Consider the following 12,634-nt stretch of genomic DNA (forward strand, 5'->3'; position numbering starts at 1 on the left):
TGTGTGTGTGTGTGTGTGTGTGTGTGTGTGTGTGTGTGTGTGTGTGTTTGTACATGTGTGTGTTCGTACGTGTGTGTATGTGTACGTTCGTACGTGTGTGTGCATTCGTGCGTGCGTGTGCTGTTGCCAGGGAGGCTGAAGAGGAAAGGCCCCCCAGGCTGGAGAGAATGATTTTGATTTTGGGAACCTGGGTGAAGTGATTTTGATTCTGGGAACCAGCTGGAGCTTCTGCTGAGGAGCTTCTGAGTCCAAGGGCCAGCCAGAGCTTCTGGGAGCTGCTGAAGACATCCAAGGGCCAGCTGGAGCTGACACAGACTGAGGAAGCATGACTGTAATACTGGTACTTTGTATGTACCTGTTTGTGGCTTTGTTAAAGCCTTAACTTCCTGGGAACAGAGACTGTGAAGGATTTAAGGTAGACTGGACACTGTGAGCTTCAGTGTGGAACAGGAAGTGTGAGGAGAGCTGGACAAGGACCTGGGAGCTGCCTGCCTTTGAACCCAGGTGACAGTTTGGTGAATCCAGGTAGGACCTGGGACCATGGAAGGGGATCCAGGGAATCTGAGAGACCACCCTGAGTCAAGACTTTACTTTGATACTGTGTACTGACTGAGAAATTGTAATTTACTAGTGACCTGGGGGTGGAGAGGGCCTGTGTATTTTCTAATGATTGAATAGTGAGTGATGACTGAATAATAATTGATTTGTAACTTAATGTGCCCCATGAGTGGAGAACTTTGACTATTGTTGTACTTTGTGTCCCTTAAGGAGGCAAACCTCCTTAAGGATGATTGAATGATTGAGTTACTAAATGATTGTTCTTTGTTCAAAACTTTGTGACCCCTGTGGTGAAAACTATGTAGCCATTTTAGTGATAAGCTGTTGTGAATGCTGTATTTTGATTTTCTGTGATAAGTTGTAACATTATGAATGCTGTACTTTGATTTGTAATGAATGTTTTTCTCGGATTTATTATTGAATAGAGTGTTCACTATATTGTGCAATCAGAACCTTGAAAAGCTGCTCACAGTAGCATTCTTCTGGAAAGCTGCTTATGTATGGCTTTATACTTTGCCAAAGAAAATCCCTTTCAGGGGTCATAAAGAGTCAGATATGAGAGAATACGTGAACATTAAAAACAACAAAAATACAGCATGCTTACATTCACCTAGACATGAGCAAAGTAGGAGTTTAGAAATCATACACTATGATTTCCTGAGAATATACCATCTTCTTATTCTTATGACTTATCACAGAGCCACAGGACTGCCAAGTCTCAGCTCTGGAAGCACCTCTGAGGCTGTGTAGCACATGTAGGCATGCCCACCGTAGCATCTATGACCAAGTTGTCTTCTAACCTGTGCTTGAAGACCTCCAATGACCAAGTATTGGATAGTAGGACAACATGGAAACCTTCAATACCAATCCTGGCCTGGTTCCTGGCCTGGTTTTCTGTGAAGACTGAGGTCAAGTAAGTGTCCTAGCAGAAAATACTTCCTCTTAACTGTCTATTTTAGATTTGTGTTCGAAAGTTCTAAGTCTTTCATGAAGCAATCTAAGATTGACTGAGTCATCCCCGAAGTGCATGCAACAAAAACAATCATCTTGGCTTTAATGGAATCTTTGAAGTGTTTCTTGTTGTAAATGCTTTTCTTTGAAACTCCTGACTTCCTGTGGTAACCCCTTTCAGTTGGGTAAGTTTTTCTTATATGAAGATGAAATCTCTGTGTGGCAGGGAGGGAATGAAAGGAGAAGGGAAGGGACCCCTAAAAGAGACTTTCTTTATTGTTCTTGAAATTGTGCCAACCTCAGTCTATTCTAGGCTCCTTAGGATCATATTGAGAGCTGGAGGGGTCATTACAGGCTAGTGAGTTTACAGATGAGAGATGCCAGACTTGCCCACAGTCACACAGATAGAAAGTAGAAAGTAATAAAGCAGGAATTAAAAACCTTTGCTTTCTAGCCCCCAATCTAGGACACTTTCCGCTGTACCATATAGTAAGGGCCAGAGTTGAGATTGAAACCTATGTCCATTGGCTCCCTGATACAGTGATTAGTTCACTGCATTATGTAAGGAAAAGGAGCTATCCATCCACTTTCCATTTTCTCTTTCCATGCCCCTAACCCACCTGCCTCTTCCTTCCCAACTGATTAGCAATAGTGTTCCTAGAATGCAGACTATTATTTAAAAAACCAAAAGGCAAATATTATGTAAGAAATTATATAAAACATCTCAAAGTCAAATGCAAATAACTTGGATCATCCATTGTTTTGTAGGCTGCCTGCCCCATCGCCTCCTCCCTCAAAGGCAGCTGACTGGGGAATATAATGTGCACTAGTGTTGATTTATGATATTTTTCCCCCTAAAGGACTGCCAATGAGGGAGGCATAAGCAGAATAATGGAAAAAATGAATGTTCCATCTCTAGAAGTCTATCACACTGGGCTCTTTGCTACAGTTAGCAGCAGGAGGCAGAAACCGAGTAGGCGGCATTTGACAAGGTCCTTGAGTGGATGGCATCGAATCTGTGGGCAGTTTTCTTACCCTTCTATGGATAGTCATATATATTCACAGGAAACAGGCTCTCCATGAGTGAAAAAGGGCTGTTATTATTTTGTGTTCATCACAAGAGGGATTCTTTTGTGTACTAACTCCTGGTCTGATGGGGCAAAACTATTATTTTCCCAAAGCCACTGGTGTGTGAATGGCAGAATACTGCCCCCCTAAAATGTACTCGATGAAAATGCTCATTTTTTGCTTTGTGAGTAAAAACTTTGTGGACTTTTTTGGCTGAGCCCAGGTTGATTGTTAAAAGGAGTAGTCCAAAGCCAGGCCTGCATATTTTTAGACCAGCTTAGAATCTTATATTGTCCTTGGAGACTGTGCATGAACAGTATGACTGAGGGGTAAAGCTCTCCAGGGAAGACATTTTATTTCTCTTGTAGAAGGATGGGAAGGAGGGTTATGCTCTGGTTCTTTTCAGATGCTAGAATTATCCTTGCCAAAATGTAGTTTCCCTAGCAACAAGAGATAGGAGAAAACGCTCATAAATTTTTTCCCACCTACTCTCTCTCTCTCCCTCTTTTTTTTTTAATGCAGTGAAGCAGATGGTTTGGATAATGCAGGTATTACAGATTCTAATTTACTCAGTGTCGATTCAAGGAGCATAAATATTGAAGTGCTTCCCCTCTACAGTTTGCAAAACTACAGCATGACGACTATTTCAAAGCCAATTGCTTTCCAAAGTTCCAGGTCTCATATCAATAATTCGAACCAAGAGGATGTTGGCAAAGGAGATAGCATCTGAAGGCCCTAGTCCCTTGGCATGTAGAGAAGAGATAGGCAATGGGGAAAAAGCAGGCTCTATTGTGTGATAAAAGATAAAAGGATGCATTGCTGTCAGAGAGATAGCTAGAATAAAAGCAGGTATTCAGAGATGTGTGAACCAGTGGGTAGGAGAAAAAAAAATCCATTAAAAAAATCCATTCATTGTGTGTGTTCATCTAACTCAGTATTAGCAAAGATGGCTTTGTCTTCAAGGGCTGTAGGTTACTGAGGTTTTATTAGCATGTACAAACTGGTTTAATTGTTTTCCGTGACTGACTTGACTATAGGTATAGTCTTTTTTGTTGTTTTATGTTTCTTTATAGTTGATGGTACTTCTGTATACATGAAAATGGTACTGAAAAGATAAACAAAACTAGATAACCTTGAATCTTGTGTAGAAAGAGTGAATGTATAATTTTTGCTAATTGACAGAAGAAACTTGGAAAAGCTTTGTTTCCCCTATTCTGAGATTGAATTGTTTAAAATGGCTTGTGTTTATACAAAGTAGCTTCTTTTTTGTTTAACATTTCTAGAGTCTGTCACCTTAGGTGATTTTATAAATTAAAAATGCAAAAATACAGCTTTTTAAAGAAAAAAAGTTGGGTTCTGAAAATGTATTTTCTTTAGAGATATTCTCACATTTACAACACTTTTCCCCAGTGGAACATCCTTCTGAGCCATTTTTCTGAGCTGATGTGTGACATAATTAGTTTATAGTCAATGTTTTTTTTTTCCTGTCTATCTAAGAAAGTCATATGCCTGAAGTGAAGTGAATTCTTCATTGATTGTAGAAAAATCATACATAGAACATCATGGATTAGCAGAAATAACACTGTTCTGGAAGCAGAGGCCCTGGGTTCAACCCTGCAGCCCTCGCCTCCCCCCCCCCCACCCCTTCTCACACTTGTCACTCTTATGGCACAATTTGTGTGACCTTGACCGCAAGTCATTTAAACTCCTTTGGTCTCAGTTTCCTCATCTGTCAAATGACGAGATAGGGCTAAATAGTCCCTGAGTCCCTTTCCAGCTTCATATCTACGTATCATCCCGACTGAAAAATAGAATATTCTAGTGGGAGAGTCCAGTATCATCCAATTTCAGCTGAGAACATGGATTTTATTGCTCCTGGATAAAGTTCAGCAATATTATGTGAATACAGAATGTTCTAGGAAGCCCAGAAACAGTAAATGTTTCCAAACACATTTCAGAGGTGACTGATGGCTCCCTCTTCATTTTCTCAGCTTAAGCACCTCTAGACTATGCTCCTAGTCCCAGGCCTTATATTTTCATCCTTAGAATTGTGTAGAGATTTTATTTCATTGTGGAGACGATGCTACTCAGCTTTGAATGCTCAATAAATCTATGACTTTTTTTTTTACATCAAATTGTTGAATCAAATTTAGGGGCGACCTCAGGTCCTATTAATTGCAGCAGACCCTGGAGTTTCTGCACCACACGAACTGCCATTTATTTTTGATTTTATATGTGCATTATTTATCAGGCGGATGATTAAACTCGATGAATAAGATGGAAGAATAAACCCTATAAATGAAATTAGATGGGGAAACTGGAGAGCTAGCATCTGAGAAAGCTTTTGGGGAGAGGCTATGTACTTTCCTAAGTGGTCAATTTATTTTATTCTACTCAGAGAAGTGAGATTCAGGACTGAAGGCATATGAATTCAGTTCAGTTCTTAATGGCCAATGATAAGAACACAGTAAGAATGATATGGTTGAGGGCACTCGGATTCCTTTTTGGAAACTCCTTTAATTAATAGCTGATGGATGGTTGCTTTTTTCTCTATAGGTAAATTAATGACTCAAAAATGCAATTTCTATTTTAAGTCTCAATTTGGGCATATTAATGTAATAATATTCCTGATGTGGAACTGTCTAGATTTGTAACCATAGTTCATTCTTTACTGCTCCCAGGCATATTATGATTTAAGATGTATGATTTGGCAGGAATGAGAGGAGAAATACAAATGTGTCTGTGTAGCACATCTTTAACATGTGATCCCAGAATGTTTGTTAACTACCCTCCCCTTACTCTCTCTTGTCTTCTGGGACATGAGTGTTTCTTACTGATTTTTTACCACTCTGACCCATGGGTCTCTTTCATGATCATCTCCCCATAAATAAGGGAAACACCCAAGGCTCTGTATTAGGCCCCTCTCTCTTTTCTCACTTTATGTTCTTTTCCTTAGAGATCTCCCTCTTGGCAATCAACTCCCATCGGTTAAATTAGCATCTCTGTGAAGATGACTACAAAATCTAGTCATCCAACTCTTTATTTCCTCCCTCTGAACATTAGTCCATTGCTAAAAACCTGCCAAACATTTGCACCTCAATGTGTCTCAAACTTAACATATCCAAAACAGAACTTGTATTTCCCCCCAAAGTCATCTCTCCAGTCTTCCACATTTCTGTTGATGGTGCTACATCCTTTTAGTCTGTCAGGTTTGTAAATTTTGTGTCATCCTTAACTCTTTAAAAAAAATTATGTCACTATATATTTTTTTAAATTATATTTTCTATCCTATTTTGACTTTAATCATAATAAAAATGTCATTATGCAAGGATAATAGTCTTCTATAAGAATTTGAAATTTTGCTATTTAACTTTTGTTATTAATTTTGTTTTTAAGATGTATTTTGCATATACATACATACATGCATACATACATGCATACACACATACATACATACAGTAAATTAGATCTCACAAGGTAGGAACAAAATTTTTCTGTGTGGATCCCTTTTCCACTGGGTCCCTGTCCAGTTAGTTGCCAGGTATTACTGAGTCCTAATGTCTCTTACCTTTGTCCATTTCTTCTCATCCCTACAGCCTTTGCTCTCATATAAGCCCTTATCAGCTCTCGCCTGGACTTATTCTCATAGTTTCCAGTTTTTTCCCCTGCCTCTTGTGTCTCCCATCTACAATCCATTCTCTATACACCGATATTCCTAAAACATATATCTGACCATGTCTCCCTCTCCCTGCCCTCTGCCTGAAAAGTTTTCAGTGTCTATTGTTTCTAGAATAAAATAAAAAAAAATTCCAAGCCTGGCATTTAAAGTCCTTTGAAATCTGGTTGTCACCAACCTTTTCAATCTTATTTTACGTTATTCCCCTTCAAGTGCTCTCTGACCCAGTCAAACTTGCTGCTTTTCCTTTCCCATGATATCTTCTTTCTTCTCTCCATGCACAAGTGGTCCCCCAGGTTTGGAATGTCTTCTTTTCTCACATATTCCTCATAGAATCTCTAGCTTCTTTCAAAGCATTATTCAGGTGCCACTTTACTTAAAACTTTTCCTGATCCTACCCACTTATTAGTACTCTTTGTTTATGTGTGCGTGCATACACACATGTGTATACATATATATTTGTATGTATTTTGCATTTATACATGATCTATCTTTTTAGTAGAATGTAAGCTTTTTGAGACCTTTACCTGTTTCATTTTTGCCTTTGTATCTTCAGCATCAAGAACAGGGCCTCACTCACAATAGGCATTTAATAATTGTTGAAGTAACAGTTTATACCTCTTCCATGCCAGTCTCTCTCTCTCTCTCTCTCTCTCTCTCTCTCTCTCTCTCTCTCTCTTTTTAACCAATATGCTATTACCTACTCAAACCCACCGTGCATTTCCCATTGGGGTAATGATGAATTTTCATTCATTTGAGATAATGATATCCCATGATTCCTAGACAAATAATGCTACCAGTTGAGTATTGGGATTAAAAAGATGGGCTTTGGCAACAGGGAACAGCTTTGGGATCACTGAAAACACAGTGAAATTTCCCAATTGTGAACCAGCCGAGTCTCCTCCTCTTTTTCAACCCAGGGCTTTATTCATCTGCAGTGTCTATCCAGAACACTGGTAAATTAACTCTATGGGCTGCCCATTTTACTATGTGTTATGATCTTAGCAGTATGCATTTTTCATAAGCTTGGTCTTTCTTGGGTGGGTTGCTAGTCCAGTCTCTTTTGAATGGCCAAGTGGAGGCTGACTGTTTTTGGAGATTGATACAAATAGCACAGATTCACCTGTAAATATAGACTTGTAAAGATCATCACCCTAAAGTAACACTTCCGTTTAGACTCTTTGACTACCAAATGGAGTATGGATAGTAATTATTTTGATAATATTATTATTATTTGGATAGATCTATGATCTAATTAATACAGTTATTCCCACACATGGAAGTCATTGGAAAGAGCACTGATCTTGGAGTCAGAAGACCCGTAGTAAAATCCTGCCTCTGTTCCTTATTACCTGTGGGACTTTGGACAAGTCATTTAATCTCCCCTGGGCAATATTAGATGATCTTTAGTTCCTGGCCATTTCAATATCTTGCTCCTTTCTCTCTTTCCCAACCTTCATTTGACCCTAGATTCTGCCCAAGATGAGCTTGGCCCAGCACCACAGCCACCTCTATACTAAACCTCTACTCTCTGACTTTCATCTCCATTTCCCTCAGCCTGAACTTTGGACTTTGGCCCATGATGCTGCTTTGTCCTGCCTGGAACCAAGTCTCCACACTACTTCCTGGACATCTCTACACCATACCAGCCTGTCACCAGTTCCCCTTTATGTGTTCTCTTCCCCCATTAGAACATAAACCCCTTGAGGGAAGGGACTGTCTAGCTTACTTGTAATTACATCTCTAGTTTTTAGCAGTTTGCACCTAGTAAAGTCTTAGTTCCTAACACATAGTAGGAACTTAATAAATATTTTCTCTCCCTCTCCTTCTCTCCTTTTCTTTCTCTCTCCCTCTCTTCCTCTCTCCCTCCTTCTTCCTCTTCCCTCATTGCTCCATTGGTTGGGGAGATGGACCTAATAGGCTGGAAGCCCTCTTCTATTTATTTACATTTTGAGAGTACCAATGAAACAGTTGAGTTATCCATCTGTTATCCTTCACTCATGCCACGTGACTGCCACATCTACCTTTCCAATTATACAGATATTTCCCTTCTTGAGCATAGCTGGAAATTACTGGAAATATTCTGTGCTACTTGTGCTCACCCTTCATCTATCCATTGCTCTTTTAGTTACCTGCAACTTTAATTCCACAAAGGTTGGCACTCTGAAATTCACAACCATAGAGGATCATCTGGGAGTATGTTTCTGTTGAAAAGAAGATGGGCTTTTGCAGCAAGGAGTAGCTGAATATCATTCAGAGCACTGCAGCTTTCTAAATGCAATCAGCCTCATTCTATTCTTTCCATTTTATTCGGTCTAATTGACTATCTATCAGTAGTACCTTTCCTCAGGTATGTACTGATTGATGTATTTAGCTATATGGATTGGCTATCCAGTAGCATAACTGGACAATAGACATTTTTTTTTCCGTTTAGCATTTTTTTCCCCGTATAGATGGTTAAGCTGATCTCTTTTGAATAATCATGGTTCTCATTAAGGAGGATCTGTAATGTTCTAGGAATTTATTGATCAGTACAACATCATTTGCAAACAGAGACCTCCCTTCTCTAAGCAATCTGTCTTCTATTTGGACTTTGCATAAGATATCCTCCACAATAGTGGGAAACATCTTTAGCAAGACCACATCTCCCTGTTTTAATCCTTATTTGAAATGAATAATCATACTATCATTCAGTAGAGTGATTACTGTAGTCGTACACATCAAGGAAATCTTTTATGTTCTTATACATATTGCTATTATGGGAAAATCTAAAATAACCTTGTATTTAGATACTGTCTGTGTGAGGAAAGTACATCTGTGATGATCCATGCGAAAGGAACCTCTCCATTTGCAGGGTGGTATATTTCTCTGGAAGTGGTCAGACTGACCCTGAGCAATTTGTAAAATGATTTAGGACCTCATTCAGTGCCATTGAGACTATTAACTGATTTGTGATAAATAGAATGGAAAAACCCTTTTGCAAGTAGGAAACATCTTGTCTATGCATTCCAATTTTTCAAATTCATCCAAACAACTATTCTCAAAGCTTGAAAATCTAAATAAATTCATCTTAGAAAAAATGTATTTTGTTTATATGAAGTCAGAGGTAACTCGATACTTACATTGTAAATGACCCTTTTCCAAGCATGTTGTCATGTCAGCTGGTCTTGAATATCCTCAAATGGCTTTCTCTATTTTGGCAAAACTGTTTTACTTGTGTATATATTGGCATTTTAAAAAGATATGGATATTACTATCAAATTATGGAATCTCAGATTTGAATGGGCCCTCAAGGTTCATCTAGTTCAATTCTTATAATACAAGTAGTAGTTTAGGTTCAAACATGGTAGTTGATGGGAACTTCCTATCGAATTAGATAATCAATTACATTTTTACATAGCTAAAATGGCTTGAAACGTCTTTCTTCCTTAATTGCTTAGAAAATCCTAGAACACAAATACCTGATATGTTACTACTTTAATCAAGGAACCATAGACCACTTGGAAGAAGAGAAAAATCATTGCACCTGGCATCAGCAGAATCTTTTTTACCCTTCTGCCCTTAAGCCAGAAACCTACATCATAGAGCTCCAAGGCTTTAATCAGCTTTAATCAAGGAGATAGAGACCTGGAGGAGAAAGCTTTAGGCCGCACACCCACCAAAGCACAAAAGTTCTAAATTCTGTCTTCAGCTCTGGGAAGAATTCACTGTGCAAACCCTCTGTTGGTTAAGTTCAGCATTGTGCTTGTTCCCTAATCCTTACCTAAGATGCAAACACCATACCGGTACTGCTTCTTTTGAATACTCATCCTTATTTTAAACACCTCTACTCTCTAGTCTAATTCTTATCAAATTCTGTTATGTTCTTTGGAACTCCCAATCCTTTTGTTGTCAATAAACTCCTTTACTTTCTTGAACTTTTCAACCAACAATTTCTTCTGTCTCCTTGCTTTGATATAAACTTGCCTGTGCTTTGAGGGAATCCTTTCTATCCTGTGTAACTACCTCTACTGCTGTCCAGTATTTCTCCCATTCTCTGAACTCCTTGTTTTTGTCTTTGGTTTTCCAAGAGGACCATGACATCAGGTAAATGATGGCATGACTTGCAGATGACTTTGATTTGAGTGAGGGAGGGCTGTGCAAGGTCACCAGCCTCACTTTCTCCTTCAGAGCCATCTGAATCTAGTGACCAGATATTCATCAGGATGACTGGAGATGACCTAGGATGCAATGGGAAACCCTGGCCCTTTTAAGCTAAGGCCTTTTCAAGTACTCACATAGAGTGAGCTTCTAGGACCAGGAGGTTAGGCTTTCCACAGGCTCTTCCATACTGTTCCTAAGCCATGTAATACCAATGTTATATTCACAGCACCTATGGGGACTATGAATAAGCTAGTGTAATTCTGAATCACAAAATATAACAGACTCTCCACATGGAAGATAGGACCAAAACATTTATTCAAATACCAGAAAGTTGAATCCCATAACCAGAAAGCCAAATCCATCATAGCAGCAAATAAATTTATACACAATAACACTGCAGAGGACACCACCATCCCCAAGCCTTCCCCCTGCTAGGGCCTTCCACAAACAAACACTCACAGTTCCCTACCTGCTTCCTCTCTCTCCCTCTGCTCTAAATGCTCTGAACAACTTCCTTTCAGCTCTCCACCACGCTTTCTGCTCCACCCTTCCTGCTCTACCCATTCAGCAAGTTCCTCACACCACAGACTCATGTGACTCAGGCTTCCATGTGACTTAAGCAGGTCACATGAGTCTATTAATGGATAGGAAAGATCTTCCCATTAAGCAAAAATACATTAACAATACAAACCACCACCACTCAATGGAATTTTGTTATTTGATAGACATGTAGTTTCCTTGTAACACACTGTCCTCATCCTTACTGCTACTATCTAAGATAATTTGTATGACTATTCCCTAATTAATGGGGACCTACTTTCTTTTTAATTCTTTACTACCGCAAAGAGTATTACAACAAATATATTTTGGCATATTTTAAATCTTTTTTTTTAATCTTTTGGGGTATATGCCTTGTAATAAGTTCTCTGGGTCAAAGGATGTGAGCAGTTCAGTCCTTTTGCTTGCATCATTCCAAACTGATATCCACAATAGCTGGACCAATTAACAATTCCAACACTCTTGTTCCTGTCTTTCCACAATGCTTATAACATCAACTGCTTTTTTATCTTTGCCAATATACCTAATGTGAGATAAAATCTCAGAATTGTTTTCATTTGAATTTTTCTTATGACTAGTGATTTGAAGCATGTTTTTATGTGGTCATTTATAGATTTCAGTTGCTCTTTTAAAAAATATCCTTTGATCTTTTTATATATAATATATATTTATATAATCTTTATATATAATGTAATATAATATAATATAAATATAAATATAATAAAATGTCCTTTGAATTATCTATTAAAGAATGGTTCTTGGTGCTATATATTTGTGGTAATTTCATGTATATTTTGAATTTCAGGTAAATAGCTGAGATATTTTATGCAAATATTCCCCTCCTTCATGGTTCTCTTCTAATTCTATCTTTGTTGATTTTATCTGTGCAAAAGAACTTTCATTTTCAATAGTTTAAACAGTCAAAATATAGCTAGATTCTGCCAGACTGATTTCTACTTTTACCAGCAGTTTTTGTTAATCAGTCTTAATGGTTGGGATCTTTGGGCTTATCAAACACTAGTCTGCTATGCTCATTTGCTTCTGTATATTGTATACTTAATATGTTCTACTGATCAACCTCCGGTTTTTTACCCAGGACCAAATTTGAGATAGTTTGAGACCTGATCCTGCTAGACCCCTTTCTCTCCCATGTTTTAAATCCATTTCCTTGATAATCTTGGCCTTTTACCCTCTCCTAATGAATTTTGTTATTATTATTACCTCTATAAAGTAATCATTTGGTAGTTTATTGGTATGGCACTGAATAAATTAACATAGGTAGTATTGTTGTTTTGATTTTATTGGCTCTGGCCACCCATAAGCTATTAATATCTCTCCAATATTTAGGTCTGTATTTGTATGAAGAACATTTTGTGGTTGTGTTCATATAGTTCCTGTCTCCAGTTATTTAAAGGGCTTATGACATGGAAACAGGGATTAGGATTCCCTTAGCCCCAAGGGCTGAACCAGGAGTAAATGAATAGAAGTTGTAAGGAGGGTAGAATTTGGCTTGATGTAAGAAAAAAAAAAGACTACCATAACAATTTTCAAAAGTGAAGTGTACTGAATTCTTCCTCACTGGATTTTTAGAGTAAAGTACAATGGTGTTTTGGCTCATTCCAAGACCATCTAAAGTGGAGTCCATCCACATGGAAGATGCTAGAGACCTGCTTCCTGGAG

The sequence above is a fragment of the Petaurus breviceps genome, unplaced genomic scaffold (genome assembly GCF_028583685.1).
Source record: "Petaurus breviceps papuanus isolate PSGF00001 unplaced genomic scaffold, PetGlider_PUasm1.0 90849, whole genome shotgun sequence".
NCBI lineage: Eukaryota > Metazoa > Chordata > Mammalia > Diprotodontia > Petauridae > Petaurus > Petaurus breviceps.